We start from the raw sequence: 13,383 nt of genomic DNA, 5'->3' as shown, positions 1-13,383 counted from the left end.
TGTGGTTTTGATTTGCATGTCCCTGTTGGCAGGTGATCTTGAACACTTTTTCATGTGTCTGTTCGCTGTTTGGTTTTCATCTTTTGAAAAATGTCTATTGAGGTCCTTAGTCCATCTCTTAAGTGGGGCGTTTGTTCAGTTACTGTGCAATTTCTTGATTTCTTTGTAGATTCTGCTTATTAATCCTTTATCTGTTGCATAGTTTGCAAATATTTTTTTCCAATTCTGTTGGTCCCCTCTTCACTTTCCTGACTGTTTCTTTTGCAGTACAGAAACTTCTCAATTTGATGTAATCCCAATTGTTAATTCTCTCTTTGACTGCCTGTGCCTCTGGGGTCTTTTCCAAAAAGTCTCTGCATGTGCTTATATGTTGCAGGGTTTCTCCGATATTCTCTAATAATTTGATGGTGTCAGGTCGTAGGTTTAGATTTTTGTGGAAGGTATAAGGTAGGGGTCTTGCTTCATGCTTCTGCATGTGGAAATCCAGTTTTCCCAGTACCATTTGTTGAATAGACTGTACTTGCTCCAGGAATTGCCTTTAGATCCTTGATCAAATATAAGTTGGCTGTAGATGTTTTGATTGATTTCTGATATTTCTATTCTGTTCCATTGGTCTATCCATCTGTTTCTGTACCAGTACCATGCTGTTTTGATTATACCTGCCCTGTAGTATGTCCTGAAATCTGTTAATGGGATCCCTCTGACTTTGTTTTTGAGGTACAAGATTGCCTTAGGTATTCAAGGTCTCCTGTGCTCCATGTGAATTTCAGCATCATTTTCCCAATCTGAGAAGAATGTCTTTGTTATTTTGATTGGTATAACATTGAATCTATAAATTGCTTTTAGGAGAATGGACATTTTGATGATATTGATTCTTCCATCCATGAGCATGGAAGATTTTTCCATTTTGGTATCCTCTTCTATTTCTTTCCTAAGATATTGTAATTCTCATTGTAGAGAACTTTGACATTCTTGGTTAAGTTTATACCAAGATATTTGATTGTTTTTGTAGCTATTGTGAATGGAATTGATCTTAGAAGTTCTTTCTCAGCCATGGCATTGCCTGTGTATACAAAGACTGTTGATTTTTGTGCGTTGATTTTATATCCTGCTACTTTGCCAAACTCTTCTATGAGTTCCAATAGTCTTTTAGTAGAGTTCTTTGGATCCCCTAAATAAAGAATCATATCACCTGCAAAGAGGGATAGTTTGAGTTCTTCCTTCCCAATTTGTATCCCCTTAATTTCTTTTTCTTGTCTAAGGGCTCTGGCTAAAACTTCCAGTACTATATTGAATAGCAGTGGTGAGTGTGGGCATCCCTGTCTGGTACTAGATCTCAGTGTAAATGTTTCCAACTTTTCCCTATTCAACATGATGCTGGCCATGGGTTTTTCATAAATTGCCTTGATTGTGTTGAGGAATGTTTTTTTCTATAACCAATTTGCTTAGAGTTTTCATCATGAAACGGTGTTGTATTTTATCAAATGCTTTCTCTGCATCTACTGAGATAATCATATGCTTTTTCTTCTGCAGTTTGTTAATGTGGTATACCATGTTGATTGATTTGCGAATGTTGATCCATCCATGCATACCAGGGGTAAATCCCAGTTGGTCTGGGTGGATGATCTTTCTGTTATTGCATTCTATTGCCCAGAATTTTATTGAGGATTTTTGCATCCATGTTCATTGTTCTGTAATTCACTTTATCTGCTGCATCCTTTCCAGGTTTAAGAATTAAGGTGATGCTGGCTGCATAAAAAGAATTTGGGAGGATTCCCTCTCTTTCAATTGTTTTGAATAGTTTGAGAAGAATTGGAGTTAGTTCTTTAAATGTTTGGTAGAATTCAGCAGTGATTCTATCCAGTCCTGGGCTTTTCTTTGCTGGGAGGACCTTTATTACTGATTCAAATTCTGACTCGGTTATGGGTCTGTTTAGGTTTTTTATGTCTTCATGTTTCAATTTAGGAAGGTTGGTTGTGTCCAGAAGTTTATCCATTTCTGATAGATTTCCCTGTTTGCCGATATACAACTCTTTGTAGTAATTTTGATGACTCTTTTTATTTATGGTGTCTGTTGTTACATTCCTTTTTTCATCTCTTATTTTATTGATTTGGGCCTTTTCTCTCCGTTTTTTTTAGTTAGTTTGGCCAATGGTGTGTCAATTTTGGTTTCGTTTTTTCAAAAAATCAGCTCTTCATTTTGCTGATCTTTTGTAATTTTATTCAATTCTGTTGATTTCTTTAATTTTAATTATTTCTTTTCTCCTACTAGTTTTGCGTTTGGTTTGCTGTAGTTTTTCTAGATCCTTGAGATGCATTGATAGCTCATTTATTTGGTGCCTTTCCAATTTCTTGATGTAGGCACCTATTGCTATAAACTTTACTGTAACTCTCCTTTTGCTGTATCCCATAAGTTTTGATATGTTGTGTTGTTATATTCATTTACTTCCAGAAAGTTTTTTATTTCTCTTTTGATTTATTCTAAGACTCTCTGTTCATTCAGGAGTATGTTGTTTAGTCTCCACGTGTTTGCATATGCTCTAGGGATTTCTGAGTTGCTAATTTTCAGCTTCATTCCATTGTGGTCTGAAAAGATTCATGGTATGATTTTGATTCTTTTGAATTTGCTGAGACTTGATTTATGGCCTAATATGTGGTCAATCCTAGAGAAAGTTCCATGCACTGCTGAGAAGAATATGTATTCTTTAAGTGTAGAATGAAGAGTTCTGTAGATATCTGTTAGACCCATTTTGACTATAGTGTCAATTAAATCTGCTATTTCCTTGTTGATCTTCTGTCTGGTTGATCTTTCCATTGCTGAAAGTGGAGCAATGAAGTCCTCAATACTATTGTATTGGAGTCTAAGTCTCCCTTTAAGTTCCTTAACATATATTTTAAATAGCTCGGTGCCCTATAATTAGGTGCATATAAGTTTATAATAGTTACATCTTCCTATTGAATTGATCCCTTAATCATTATATAGTGCCCCTCTTTGTCTCTCTTAACAGTTTTTGTGTTAAAGTTTATTTTGTCTGATATTAAGAAGGCTACATCAGCTCTTTTTTTGTCTGTTGGCATTGAAGATCTTTTTCCAACCTTTCACTTTCAGTCTGCATGCATCTTTGTTGGAAAGATGTGTTTCTTGTAAGCAACAAGTAGATGGGTTTTGTTTTTTAATCCAGTCAGCCAATCTGTGTTTTTAACTGGAGAGTTGAGGCCATTTACATTCAATGTGACTATTGATAAGTAGTAACTTTGCCCTGCCATTTTTCTAAGTTTTTTTTTTTTTCAAATTAATGGTTTTATTTCCACCTTTAACACTAGCAGAGGAGTCCAAGACAAACTGATGTTTGTGGATACAGTTTAAACGCAACAAAGAGCGAGCTGAACTATGTACACTGAAGATGAGAAAAGGGTTTTCTCACACCAGCCTTTTCCTGGTTTGCAGTTTCGGAAGAAACGAAACATATTTTCCCCCAACTGAATTTAGGAAGAAGTAACACAACTTTTATGACCAACCACTTAAGTTGTAAGGATAAAACTTAAATTCTGAAATGGGTGTCACTGTATCAATTTGTCAGCTGGCTGTATGGTTACCTTGACTCCTAGTGTATCATTCCAACACAACAAAGAAGCATTTCCATGAAGCCCAGAGGGAGCTTAATGGCAGCGGCACCCAACCAGAGTGCCAAAGAGCTACATGTCAAAATAACTGGTGCTGTGATCCCATGCTCTTTGACTCCAAGTAGAAAATTATTACTTTCATTCACACTAACTGCCAAGTGAGCCAAAAAGTTAAAAAGTCAGAAGGAAGAATAAAACTATTTTCTTCACACACAGGAGGGACACTCCGTCAGCCCCATAAAGTTCTGTGCTGAGTCCCTGCTCCTTCAGAGCGGTGATCTGAAGGCCAGTTATTGCTATCAAAGCCAGAATGGCCCCTCTCTCATGAAGACGTTTCACACGAAAAGGCTGTGGGTCTGGCTTGAAGCCCTCTGAGGAAGGGGAGGTATACAGGTGGAGGCAGGCTGGCACTGCCAGGCCTCTCCCCTACCACTACCCCCACGCCCTGTCCTGTCAGGCTGCTCAGGCCACGCTACTGCCCTCTGAGAGAACCTGAGGTCCCCACGTGCCTGTGCACTGGAGCAGAGGTTGTTACCTGGGTGCCTCGGGATGAATAAGTCGCCATGGTTTGCCACCCAAAGCCTGTGTAGCAGTCAGAAGCCCAAGGACCAAAGCCCGCTTGGCCAGAAGAGCAGCTTCTGATATAAACACCAGCTGGTGGGGGTTGATGGGCAAGCCAAGCCAGTGCCAAGTCAGGTGGGCCATGTTCCTTGAAACAGGGAGTGACAGTGCCTTGGACAGAAGGATGGAAGTGAGCGACTGGCTGATTAAGGCCACAACACTGCCACCACCTCCCAGGGTCTACTGAACTTGGGCAGACACAGGCAGCTGGAAGCAAGGACTGGAGGACACGTGGTGGCAAACACAGGACAGATTTTACCAGAAGAGAGGGCACCCAAACATGTGCCTGCCCTATTTACCTCCTAGTCCTGTGCCAGGTGACAAACTTTGAAGCATGGGTAAGGTTCCTGAGAACAGTTGGTGAGCAGAGATAAGGTGGATGGGCACTGCTCCTCAGGAGACATCAGGCCTCTGGGGAGGACACTAACAGTGCTACATATCCTGGGCTGCTGACAAGTAGGTAAAGAACGGGCTTTATTACACTTTTTCGTTCTTAGAAAACAGGGGGTTTGCCCTGCAGAGGTTCTCCTGATTTGCAGAAAACACTGCACATCTGAATAAGGTGCAGGCAGAATCACAGGGTTATCTCCAACTCTCAAGCAAAGAAAGAAGTCCAGGGGTTGGTCTTTCATGCCTCAGAGACTGCTCTTGCACCTGGGATCCTCGGGCTGGGTGGACTGTGTCTGGCTTGTCACTGTGTGGCAGGTAGGCTGGTCCACCTACAGGCAGATGCCAGAAAAGAATGCAGTGTGCCCCAGCTCTTGGGCACACTACCCAAACAGGGAAATTTTCTTGGCAAATGTGGAGGTCCCAGAAACAGGCTATAGCCACAACTCTCAATTCCAATAGGTCTGACTCCCTTTCTCCTACTCTGGAACCAGACTACCCCAGAGAAGAGACATAGAGTGTGGCCAAGAAGGGCCCCTGGGCCCAGTTCCAGAGCGTCAAACTGGAGATAACAGGATCTAGGAGGGGTCTGGAAACGAAAGAGCAGTTTACATATCACATGTTGGTTCTCAAGCAGTCCTCCCGAGCTCAGGAAGTTGGAGGCAGATACCACGTGGAGAACCAGCTAGGCTCTCTCTCTGTCCATTCGTCTCTCCTGAGCAGCTCTGAGCACTTCATATATAAATGGGGTGGTAGCGTTTGTGGTTGATCTTTTTCCTACAAGTTGGGCAAGTGTTAGCATTCTTAAGGGAATCATGGAGGCACTGGCTACAGAAGACATGGCCACATTCTGTAGAAACAATGAGACGTCCATTCTGCACAATCTCAGAGTATCCGTCCATGCAGATGGGACAGCTCACAGTGCCAGAGGGCCTGAACCCTGCAGCTCCTTCCACCCTGGCATTTCTGGAAGTGTGGGTGGTCACATACACGTCTCTGTCCCTGGACAGCTCCTCCTCGTCACTGCTCATCACGCAGCTGTCAGCATGGTCTTGGAGCAGCCTCCGTGCATTCTTCCTTGGCCTCCTCCTTTCATCAATGATCACCACGGAGTCATTGTGAGTCAGGTCAACCACCACGGGCTCTAAAGATTCACAGGTGAGGTTCACGATCTCATCTCCAGCAGTTTCCACAAGCTCTATGGGTTCTGCTTCCAAGGAGATCTTGCGGGTAGAAGCTGCTTCCCGAGTTCGCTTCTGGGCTTGTCTAGAATTTACTGTCCCACCACGATGCTTTCTAGTACTCATTGTGCTTAGAAAGGAACTGTGTCTGTGTAGAGGTGTGCCAAGAAGGTGGGTGTTCAACCACTTACGCCACCTGCATACACATCCTCGGGTTTGCAGAAGAATTTGGATCCGGGCAGCCTTCCAGTATCAAGTCTCGGAGCTGCTCCGGTCTGGGAGGCGCTGCCACCACTGTACTGGAGCGAGGAAGCACCTTTAAGCGGCTGAGGAGAAGCCCCTGAGCCAGGCGCCACCGCCTCCACAGCAATCCACTTCCGCTCCCGAGGCCTAGGCCCCTCCAAGTTATTTTTAATATATGCTATGAACTTCCTGTGGTTTTTTACTGAGAGATTTTCTTCCTTTACCTTCTTTCATATTGATGGCCGTGTTTCTGTGTTTCCGTGTATAACATATCTTTAAGCATCTTTTGCAGGGCTGGATGAGTGGTGACAAATTCTTTCAATTTCTGTTTGCTATGAAAGGTCTTCATTTCACTTTCATTCCTTGTGGATCCCAAAGCTACCATACCGACCTTTTGATGATAGGAAAGGGGGCGACGATGAGTCTCTCTGGCTACTTCCTGCTGACTGGGGACGTTGTCTACAGGGGCCTGCTGGGGGTATCTTGGGGCTCCGCAAGGAGGGAAGGCCTACACTTCCGGGAATGGAGAGGCCTACTTCCAGGGAAGAAAGTCCTTGTCAAGGTCCCCGCGGGTGCCTAAAGGTCAACCAGTGAGGATCAGACCCACCTCAACCTTTAACCCCCATGCCCTGAATCTATAAAAGGAGCTCTCCCAATCTCTGACTTCCCCAGCCCCCACTCTGTTGCTCTGTTGGGACAGGGGAACCTCGCCCGGGAGCGGAACCCCAATAAAAGCCTGTGAATTAATTGATTCGTCTGCCTGGGAAGATCTGTTACGCGCCAGACACCTTACATTCCCACCGAGCCTACTCACATCTCAGCCATACTGTGCGTTCTACTACACACACGGCTTTTTTTTTTTTTTTTCCCACAGTCCCAGTTCATAAACTCCACACATTCACTAGGTCTCAGTCTCCCATTATTACTCCCCACCAGAGTCAGGTTTTTCTGCTTGGTTGATTGCCAACCACAGCCCAAGCTGGCACAGCTGTTATGTATATCCAAAATGGCTCCTGCTCTGTTGGCTTGCATGCCTTTGTAAGGTGACTGGAGAGAGAGAACCCTGTCCGTACCTTCCCTTTTATTTTTCCTCTCCTCTAGTTAGGCTGGTGTACTTTCCCTCAAGGGCTTCAAGCCTCGTTCCCTCTAGGTTCTTCCTGCCACTTTTCCGCCAGTGTCTGGGCTACTGCAGTTTTGTCTCACCTCATTCCAGCCCTGGTGCAGAAGTTCTTGGCAGCTGGGGTCCCAAGACGTGGGCCCCCGTGCCCTCCATGTAGATCCACCATGTCCCTCTAATTACAGAAGAGTTTCCTCTGATGTTTTTCCCCTAACTCTTCCCTAAGACTACACTATTTCCACTTTTATTAAACTATCTTCTCCTGGACTATCAGTAAACTCCCTCCCTATTCCGTCATCTTGGATGAAAAGCCAGGTTCATTTGATTCTAAAGCCAGAGCTCTAAATAATAAACCATACTGTGTCCCTTACACACATATGCATGTACATATGCATGTTAGTTCTGGAAAACATGAGTCAATCAATTAAGTAGAACAGTTCTATCCTCCCATTTGAAATCATGTTCCAAGTTAAAAGATAATACTAAAAAGATTCATGTGTTCTATTTAACTATGAACAAAAATTGACTTATTTTTTAAACTATAAAGTGTCTTGGTGGATTCCAAAGTACAAAGCAGGAATTCTAAATGGTGCATAAAGCTCATACTCATAAAGAACTCTTCTCTTCCCCAACGTACCTAGGAGTTATGGAATAATTGGTCTGTACCATAGTTTTATGGTACTGCTTTCTAGAGCAATGACCAAGCTACTAAGTGCTGTTAGACAGGGGGCTTAAAACTGCTTGCCGGCAGGAGGAAGTGTTATACTTCGACAGTCAAATTCTCTTACCCAGGTTCCCCAAAGCTAATGACCATTCCTTATGAGCTATTAATAAGACACAGATTCAGTTCAGTTTCCAGTCAATATCAAGGTTATATCCAGGTGCATATTTAATGTTATGCCTAGGGTCAGGGATAGAACAAAGATAAAGTTCAACCTGGAGCCAGGTTTAATGTTTAGTTTATCTATGGAAAGAATTTGTCACTACACAATTAGAGAATAATCCAATAAATAATTCAAAATATTTTATAATTTGCAACATCAAATAAGCATTTTTAAAGCTGATACAATAGTATCCTAATCATAGTCACACTTTAATATTCACATATTATTCTTTTATGTTTAGCTGACACACTTTTCATCACTAATTCAAACACAGGTGGAGATTTTATAAATTTCAAATTACTAGAATATACATTCATGGAGCTTCACCTAATAGCAATTTTAGAAGCCAAAGAATTCAAATAGATCAATTTTAAATGGAAAAAGTAGGAGTATCTTGTCAATTGCAAAGAGCAGATAAAATATTTCATTATTAAAGACTGCTATCTCCAGTGAATTTCAGAGAACACTAAGATCTCCCCTTTGTTTAAAGATAATCACGTTTTTCTCAGAGTGGTTCACTAGGGCTTTACCTTGGGCATGAATATTTCATGACTGATTGATTGAAAAGACAATGCCAACAGAGAATAATACAAGTGTAGGGACCTGTCTTACAAGGTAAAGTTAAATTACTCCAAGGGTTAGAATGACAATGCCAGGTAGGACCTTCAACTCAGCAAGTAAATTGATAATTACAAATCTGTTGAAAAATGAGAAAAATCAATCAGGAAAAGGCATTAAAAAGTAGTGTTTACCTTGGTGAACACCATTAGGTGGATTTTGGAAGGATGCTATAGGAAAATACCTATCTTTGGTTGGATGTGAGAGGGGTTGAAGAAAGTTGGGCAAGGAGAAAGGAGACCTGTTTTTCTTCCTAGTTATGCCATTGATCCATTATTTGACCTTAGTTCCTATGCATGATACCGTATTTTTCAATTTCTAAAGTGTAGATAACTGACTAGTTCTTACTCCAGCCAACTTAATAAGCATTGGGTTATGTCAATCAAGAGGCCAAATTCAAAAAACACATTCTAGAGAATAATTATTCCAGAGAATGAGTCTCATTACAGAAAAAGAACCAGATTAAGGATTAAGAGCCAGAAAGTTGACCAAACAAAATGTCTTTGGAAGAATGAAAAAGCAGAATCCTAGTTGCTGCTCCTCCGCACGCGGAGGAGCCGCACCGGACCGGACGCTTGTTGTTCCCTTTTTTACAAGTCCTTTCTATAGTAAAGTAAGAATAAGTAAACAGCAAACTCCCAAAGCAAGAATGAGTAGAGAGAGATGAGAAAGAATGAAGTAACGAACTTCCCCGCGAACTCTCCAACGCACTCTCCAACCAACCCACACCACCATGCCGTCTCTCTCCTCCTATATAGTCCTCTCCACCAATCCGTGCTCTGCTACCCACACGCCGAGCGCGCCGCTCACCTCCAATCAGGAGCGGCTCCTGCAGCTTGTCAAGTTGGTGAGAGGCAGCTGGGTAGAAGCTGTTCGCTCTTCTCCCAGCGCCACATTGTGGGAGAGCAGATGCATAGAATAAGTCTTAATTCCAGTAACAGTATAGTCCGAGTTGCTCCCCACACTAGTAAGGTAAACTCCAAATGCCAAGTTCAAGTGCCAGAGGTAGATATTAAGAACCAGAGTGAAGGAGTTTGGGCAACAAACACAGTAAATTCATGTCAAGATGATATGGACTAGGTAGGGTGCTAGTTAGTGAACCTAGGAAGCTGCCAGCTGTCTCTGTAGTAGTCCTAAACTGCTAAAATGCTACCCCATTGCATGCCTATTCAGTACAGCCACTTTCGCATATGCACCTGAGCTTCTTCCATCATGGAAAAGATGGGATTGTTAGGTAGGAAGTCAGATTTAGCTAGCATATGTGTGTTTGTGAGACAGGCCTGAAGACCAGCACCTATTGCAGAAGCTCCAGAAGCCCAGCATCTTGCACTTCAAAGTCCTGCTCAGACCCTGATAACCTCCCCGGTGGTCCCAGCCCTTCCTCCTCCCCCCAAGTAAAGCTCCCAGAATTCTCTCTCTGCAGGACCAAATGGGTTACCTGATAACATGGGGCAATAAAACCTTCTCAGATGCCATAAGGGAAGCCCCCCTACTCTGCTCAGAGCAGCAAATCCCAGCAAATCTGGGGAGGAATTTGCTAATTTTCACCCCACAAACCCTTCAACCAGGACTCTCCATCTTTTGTCCTGGAGGAGAGGCGGAGGTGAGTAAACTGACTCCCTTAAAAATCTAGGGTGTCCAAAGAGACTGTGTGCTCAGCCCTCTGCCTCTCTGCTGAGCTGTCCGCCTGGCCTGCCCAGATGTATTCTCTCCATTCAACCATGTAACCTCACTCTCCTCGAGTCCTAGCGACTGGGCACTCTCTCTTTGTCCCTTCCACCCTCAAGGATGCCCTATACTCAATAAAGCCTTATCACTCCACTCTTTGTCTCACCCCTGAATTCTTTCTTGTGTGAAGACAAGAACCCCATGGCTTCCATGCCCTTCCCTCCGGTAACAGGATGATGGACACATGTATGCTAAGCTTCACATGAAAACATCATGAAACCTTCCCATAGATCACTGTGCACACTGAATCCTGCCCAAACTTCACCGCATTTGCATATTCAATTAGGGTGTAACCAAACTGGGGTGGGGGTGATTCTCACTCATGAGGTTTTTCCTTTCACTTCTGATTGTGTGCTATCTATTTAATGTCTTCAAATAAATCCTGCTCCCCAATCTTGTACTCTCTCTGCTTTGAATTCTTCTCTGATGCTGAGACAAGAAATGGATAAATCCAGCTGGCAACTCCCATTACTCCACAATAACAAGTGAAAAAAGAATATTCTATATATGCTTCATACATCTCATCATTCTTTTAAAAAGCATTGCTTGAACTCTGCCTACATGACCCCAATTGTTTTATATGCTGCAGATAAACAGATAAACAGCACATGCCTGGTTCTTGCCTTCACACAGTTCACATTTTAGTTCAGAAGTTGATGAACACACAAATGAATAAACAGATGTATCATATAATGTCAGGTAGTGATAATCGTTTTGAAGAAAAATAATAAGTGGTGAGTGGGAAGTAAACAATGATCTGTTGGGCATTAAATTAGTATTGTAACTGAGTAGCCTTTGAGATAGAATTTATGAGATCCCAGTATCTCTCTTGTTAAAGGAGTGACACAATTATTCCTGTCTTTAATGTGGTTGACAACTCAGTGCCAGCCTCTATTTTGAGAGCTTCTGCAGAATTAACAGGCAGGACTGGATTGCAGGCCTTGAAATTCATTTACCCCTTACAGCCAACACCTGGTATCATACTTGAGATTTTTTTTTCCAGGAACTTCAGGTCCCAACTAAATAAACCAATACTAAATATGCCCTTAAAACCAAACAGACTGGAGCTCACCACCTGTGCAACTCCAATGGAAACATGCAGGGCCCTATCACTGACCAAAGGAAGCCATGTGTACTATGGAACAACCAAAGGCCCACACATGTGTTGATCATGCACTGCTCAACTCCACCCCACCCCCATTTTAATCCATACATTTCACTGCCTTCAATCCCTCACAAAGACCAGGAACTAGGTGTAAATGGTTGACTTCTTGTTCTGTGCTTTGCAACAAACACCTACTATTTTTTTCCCAACTCCCTAGTGTCAGTGATTAGCTTGCTGTGTCAAGTGAGCAGAATTGGGTTTGTTTTTTTTTTTTTTTAGCAATTCCTCTAACCAGTTTTGGGTGTGTATGACGGTATTTTTTTATATATACTTTGTTAAATATCTATGAAACTCTAGAGAAAAGATTAGGTATTTTTATATTGTCAACTATTTCTAAACCCTAAAAACTGCCTACAATAAACAGTGTTTTAAATATGGAAAATGAGTCCCTAAACAGTGACTTGAATGTTACATTCCATCAGGCCCCAGTCTCCCAGCATTCCTCCTTAACTCACTGAATTGATAAAGGGGCACTGCTGGCCTTACAAGGTTATAATCATGCCTTAGCTATTATAAATTGAGCTGCAATAAACATGGGGGTTTAAAAACATGCCATGGGATGCCAAATCCCCATAAGCAGGGTGGTAAAAAAAGCATTTTAAGTGTTAAAGTGATCATAGTGACAGGATTAAACATTAAAGTTATCATACAAATAGGATTGCTTGGTAATCATAATAGAATTAAAAGGCATGAACACTCCAACCTGGGAAACAGTACATGCAGGAGACTCATAGACAAATGCTTAAAGTAGCACTCTAACTTCAGAGTCAGCCCTTAAGGCATTCTGGTCTAGCCAAAAAACCCACAAGAACATTTCAGACATGGGAAGACAAGACACAGTGACAAAAAGTGTCCTACATGAAGGAACTCTGTAGCTGAAACCCCAGGAGAAATATGGGTCCTCAAAGAAGGATGTATTTTCTCTGACCAGAGAACTTCCACTTTGGTAACAGCCTGGATCCACTCAGAGAAGAATCAACCAAATATTAGAGAGCTAGAATTTTCAGTGTGTCCCCTGCCTCTAGGAAGGGGAGAGGACTGAAAGTTGAGTTGATAACTAATGGCCAACAATATAATCCATTGTGCATACATAATGAAGTCTCTCCCTCAACACACACATACCACTCCCCAGAAAACACTAAAATAACAGGATTCATAGATCTTCCAGATTGCTAAATACAATGTGTGAAGGTCTTGGGAAGGTACCTTGTACAGAGATGGCATGAGGCACCACATACCTTCCCTACATCTTCCCCCATGTATCTCATAATCTAGCATTTAAGTAAGGTCTGCATCACTCCATAGGGACACATTCTGAGAAATGACAACAATGTTGTCATATGAACATCATGGAGTGCACCTATATGAACCTACACAATACATCTAACAGGCAACTAGGTTATATGGTACAAGGAATTTTAATTTTAAATGTGATGAATTTTAATTTTCTTTCTACTTTTAAATTTAAATATTTTTTGTTAAAAACTAAAATACCAGTACATATATTAGCCTACGTCTATGAAAGGTCAAGATGATCAATATCACTGTATTCTACCTCCACATCTTGTTCCTCTCAAAGGTTTTAGGGGCAATCATATTCATGTCATCTCCTGCTAACTATGTCTTCCAGAATAACTCCTGAAGAACTTGCCTATGGCTATTTTACAGTAGAAGAGTATACTCTAAAATCTTTAAAAAAAGCATAATACATACATATATAATAAATATATAAATATATAGAAGTTATTTATTATCATTATTTATACATAATTATATGTGCTACACTTTTACTAAGCATGGTCTCCCTCCCTTCCTC

General features: G+C 41.8%; 1 protein-coding gene and 1 pseudogene across 7 annotated transcripts in view; both read right to left on the bottom strand.

The window, feature by feature from the left end:
- LOC100353437 (AGBL carboxypeptidase 4) overlaps window positions 1–13,383 on the bottom strand; it is a 1,500,799-nt gene that overhangs the window by 781,067 nt on the left and 706,349 nt on the right. The window lies entirely within an intron of this gene.
- On the bottom strand, window positions 3,276–6,191 carry LOC100338998 (E3 ubiquitin-protein ligase RNF4 pseudogene; annotated as a pseudogene). The gene has a single exon (XR_016236759.1). The product of XR_016236759.1 is annotated as an E3 ubiquitin-protein ligase RNF4 pseudogene (transcript).

Source organism: Oryctolagus cuniculus, chromosome 7 (genome assembly GCF_051225735.1).
Source record: "Oryctolagus cuniculus isolate XC-2025 breed Fujian yellow rabbit chromosome 7, ASM5122573v1, whole genome shotgun sequence".
In the NCBI taxonomy this organism is placed as follows: domain Eukaryota; kingdom Metazoa; phylum Chordata; class Mammalia; order Lagomorpha; family Leporidae; genus Oryctolagus; species Oryctolagus cuniculus.
This window is presented reverse-complemented; position numbering and strand designations above follow the sequence as displayed.